The sequence below is a fragment of the Ictalurus punctatus genome, chromosome 2 (genome assembly GCF_001660625.3).
Source record: "Ictalurus punctatus breed USDA103 chromosome 2, Coco_2.0, whole genome shotgun sequence".
NCBI classification, from domain to species: domain Eukaryota; kingdom Metazoa; phylum Chordata; class Actinopteri; order Siluriformes; family Ictaluridae; genus Ictalurus; species Ictalurus punctatus.
Genome location: NC_030417.2, coordinates 1,596,870 through 1,601,931, shown reverse-complemented (window position 1 = coordinate 1,601,931; position 5,062 = coordinate 1,596,870). Strand labels below are relative to the sequence as shown.

Below are 5,062 nucleotides of genomic sequence, written 5' to 3'. Positions count from 1 at the left end.
CCGTCGGACGCCATTTTGAAAAAAAGCGACTTGTCTTGCCAGTGGATTAAAGTAATGGCACCCTATTAGAGATCAGGGATATTGCTTGCTCAATCCGAAAGAATGAAATGACCCCATTTTCCCGAATAAGATATGAAAACATAATTCATTAATTTAAACATTTTCTTGGTCAGAAAGTCATGACTATAGACTATAAACAAGCGGTGATTAAAAAAAAAATTAAGTTTCTGAAATCGTTTACATTTATCATAACGTGCTAGAAATCAGTCACGTGTGTTGGTTATAATATATTGGAGTAATAGACGTGCACGTGAAGTGATTATAACCTAGGCTATATATTTATATATAGGGTATTATCCCATATATAGCTATATCCAGGTTTCACCTCCTACAGACTTTATTTATATATATATAATTTCAAAAATCCTTTATAGCCTAACTGCGCTGAAATCTAAATTTAATAAGATATAAATGTAATATCTTATGAGATATGATATAATGTTTGTCTAGTGTTGCATGTATATGGCTCGTGTCTCATCTCACACACTTCCTATCATTATGGTGTTATAATCTCCTTTTGTTTCCCCATCTTTTTTTCTTTTCTTTCTTTTTTTTCTTTCTTTTTTCTTGTGCTGAATAGCGCGCGAGCTGGCCCGCTATTAGAAATCCTCGCGCGTTTCCGCGGGCGATGTCACGCTCTCGGGCTCAGACACAACTCGCGCGCTGCTTATTATTATTCATGACGGACTATGTCGAGCTGTTTCAGGATGTTGAATGTAATAATACTAATATATATATATATAAAAAATGTAAAAAAAAAGAAAAGAAAAAATACAGCAAGGGTGAAAAAAAAAAAATCACCAATTTTCCACGCCTGACACAAACCGGACCGCTGCTGGAACCGCGCGCGCGAGCGTTATCCCGATAACGAGACGGGATTTTGTGTTAAAACGGTAAATTAATGAATAATGAAATATGCGGGTTGATCGGGTTTTGAAGCGGGGGGAAGGGGGGGGGGGGGGGGGGGGGGGGGGGGGGGGCAAAGGCCTCGAGCCCGCACACAGCACGCACGCATACGCACACCCTGCGGGCACGCGCCTCAGGCTGGAATTACGCTGGGCCGTGGCGCGTGGCCGTCTGCGAGGCCGGATAACCGTTTACCGGGGCGGGTGTGTGACAGCGCGAGCACAGAGCTGAACGATTTCAGAGCGCAGTCATCTCGTGAACAGTTATTAACGATGAGGCCATATTACTCACACTGTCAATCTTCCTCTTCTTCTTCTTCTTCTTCTTCTTCTTATTATTATTATTATTATTATTATTATTATTGTTATTATTATTATTATTATTATTATTATTATTATTATTAGTATTATCATTAGCCTGTTATTATACTCTCTTCTCCCATTTGAAAATAAAAATCAGCAAACACAAACCAGATGTGAAGGTGTAGTGTAATGAGACATAAAGAACACGCCTCGGGTTTAAATCCACACTAAATTAAAGGTACTACCCGGTACTATTCCCTGGCGCTGCGGTGGTACCATTCCGGACGCGTCTTTTGTAACTTTAGCACTGAGACTTTAACTTCAAACCTAGATATAATGCACCTTTAAAAATCATCTGAGACACACTGTGTAATTTGACCTTGTGACCTCTCAAATGCTTTAGTCCAAAAGCTAATTAAAGCTCCGCCACGTGCTCCTGCCCAGGTATAAGGTACCTTTAATAGTAGCTATACCATCCCTGCGACACTTTGGTACCTTTATCTCCGAGGGCCCGAGATGCGTCGATTATTATTATTTGAAACATATTTTTTGAGGTGTGTTGTAGTTGGTAATTAATGGAGTTAGACCTGTGCCGGAACAGACTAAAGGCTACACACTGTTACTAAACTGCACTGGTCCTTGTCACTGGGGTGGAACCATTAAGTGTACATTTTACCTGGAGCATGTAGTACCTTTAAAGGTGAACTCTAAACGATTACAGTTTAAAGTTTAAAAGTCCAGGATGATAGAGTAAGATAAGAGTACCACCCCGGAGACAGGGGAAGGTTCTGCTTAGTACTCTTTTTTCTGAAAGTGTATGACTTATTTATTTATTTTGGTTTCAGGGAATAAAATAAGATGAGCCAGAACTTTGTCTATAAGTGATCTATCTATCTATCTATCTATCTATCTATCTATCTATCTATCTATCTATCTGTCTATCTATCTATCTATCTATCTATCTGTCTATCTATCTATTTATTTATTATTGGATAATTGAGCTTGCTGTGTTTATTTATTTATTTGTTTGTTTATTTTGCTTCCTTACAAATATTAAAGTGTGATTTAATTATAATAATAGTTATATATTATAACATTTTATTCTAATGGGCAATAATAATAATAATAATAATAATAATAATAATAATAATAATAATAATAATGGATTTAGGCCTGTGTTAGATCAGACTTTGTGAACCTCTGTTGTGTGTGTGTGTGTGTGTGTGTATGTGTATATATATATATATATATATATATATATATATATATATATATATATATATATACACACACACATGAAGGTATTTAATTTAGTTTTGTGTGTATAATGTGTGTATGTTTGAACAGATTTAATAATAATAAAAGAAAGTAATTTAGACATGGTTATACGTGCAGAGAGAGAGAGAGAGAGAGAGAGAGAGAGAGAGAGAGAGAGGAGGTTGTGGTGGTGGTGGTGGTGTCGGCTGCACGCGCGTATAGAGTGTATATGAGATGAGCGCGAGGCTCTCCGCCTTTTTCTTTCCCTTTTCTTTTTTGTTGTTGCTTGAAGAGAAATCTCGGCGTCTCGTGAGAGCTTCACGTCGCTCGCGGACACGCGGGTGCCGCACCTGGGTCGCAATACTTTCCGCTTGAGGAGTCGCGCGAAGAAACCCGCGGGCCACGCGCCCCCTGAACTCCCCCCCCCCTCTCTCTCTCTCTCTCTTTCTTTCTTTCTCGGTCGCTCGCTCGCGCACTTTCCCGCATTCATATCCATGCACACAGCGCGGAGCGGCTCTGTATCGCTCTATAGCCTTCATTGCGCTCGCGGCTCGGTGATGGGCGCGCGCGCGCGCGGGGCGGGGGGACACCGGTTGGGGCTCAAATGAAAGACAGGGGCTCGCGCTGTTAGGTCACGGATCGCGTGCTAAAAAGTGTAGTCTCCATGACAACCGTCAAACAGAAAGCGCTGTAAACAAATCATCTGCGGCGTAAATCCAAATTGTTGTGTGATGGTGTTCATAAACAGCTTCAGCACCTCTCACTCTCTCTAAAAAAAATAGTACCAAACTTTTCCTTTATCTGGTTGCTGTGGTAGCATTAAGGGTTCAGTTTTAGCAGGCTACATATTCTTACACGGGACGATTTAAGGTCCATATTTAGACATTTTATTCTACGCTAGTTAAAGGTTCCTTCTCAGTTGCACACCAAAGGTACCAAAGATGCATCACCTCCTCTACAAGGAAAAAGTACCGCTTGGTACCTTTCATTTCTGAAAGCGTGTTATGCTTTAATCAAAAATAATCCGTTTAGATGTCTCCGGGTTAGTGCAGCCTACCTTTTACTGAATAAACTATCAATTGCTTTTTTATTATTATTATTTAAATAAAGTGTTTTTAATGGATCTGTCCCACTTCACGAGCGCTCTACCAAACGGTACTTCTCATTGTTCCATGTTTTCAGTGTTAAGTGGTGTTTCTTTCCCCTTTACAAATAGCTACTGTGAGCTTCATCATGGACCTTCAGGACCACTCAGCGTTCATTTAAAAGCTACTCTTGTTAGTACCACACTAGAGACCAGGAAGATGAGGGTACAGTTTGGTACCTTTTATTTTTTGAGCGAGTAGAGCTTTATGATTTATGATTTTCTATCATTAAGTCCTCTTAGCCACAGCCCAAAAGAAAGTATGTTTTGGGTGTTAAACATCACTTCAGCTGCTCTTTTCATTCCTTAATTCTGTATAATTAATATAATCCAGACTGTGAATGAAAGGTACCAAGCTGAACCTTTCCCGTGTCGCTGATAGGCTACTGTCGGCACTGTTATGTTTTGTATCTTTAGTGTGTAGGCTATATTTGATTCAAAAGTACATGATTGGACACTAAAAGTAGCCTACGAAGCATTCCTACATGATGGTACAGTTTAGGTGCTTTATTTCTGACCAAAAAAAAAAAAAAAACACAAACAAACCCCCCCCCCCCCCCCCCCCCAAACAACCTTCACATCAAAGTTCCGATGTTTCTCCTTTAAATAACTCATTGGGTTTAAATTCTTTTTTTTTTTTTTTTCTTTTTTTTTTTAAACCGTATTCATTCACATGGAAATAGCCATATTTGGTCACACCGGAAGACTCTGTGAAGTGTTGTGTTTTTCTTTCTTTTTTAAAAAGAAAAAATATATATATAAAGTGAAGCCAACACTGTGACTAAAATGAACAAACCCTGTTAGAAACAAAAGCAGGAATATTATCTGATGATCATCAGCATGACGCAATGGATTTTCGATTAGACTAAACATTAAGCATGATATCTCAAATGACTTGTTGTTGTTTTTTTGGTTTGTTTGTTTTTTAAGTCATTTTAACGTCACGGCAGATAATTATAGTCAAATAATATGAATGAATCTTTATAGGATAATCAATATTTAATTTTCTCCATCGATCGGAACTTTTGCAGAGCACTTTCTTATTTATTTATTTATTTATTTATTCATTCATTCATTCATTTATTTTACAAAATACTTAACATTTAAATCAATAATTTAACCCCCCCCCCTCCCCCCCTCCCCACGGGTTATTAGCATTTAAGTTCAGGTCAGGAATGTTAGTTTGTATGTTTCACGCACCCCCCCCCCCCCCCCCCCCCCCCTCACTGAAATCCTGAATATCCAATTATAGAAATTCTCCATCCTCCATGCTGAATTAATGACATGATGCTCTGGAGACTAAACTAAAGCAAATCGTGTTGATTGATAATTTGCGTGAAATGTAATAATGTCATGCGAATCAAAACCACCAGCATTTTGCAACAGCCGACAA

At 38.8% G+C, this 5,062-nt stretch overlaps 1 long non-coding RNA gene across 1 annotated transcript in view; it reads left to right on the top strand.

Moving 5' to 3' along the window:
• The window catches only part of LOC128629401 (uncharacterized), a 78,949-nt gene that overhangs the window by 63,991 nt on the left and 9,896 nt on the right, over positions 1–5,062 (top strand). The window lies entirely within an intron of this gene.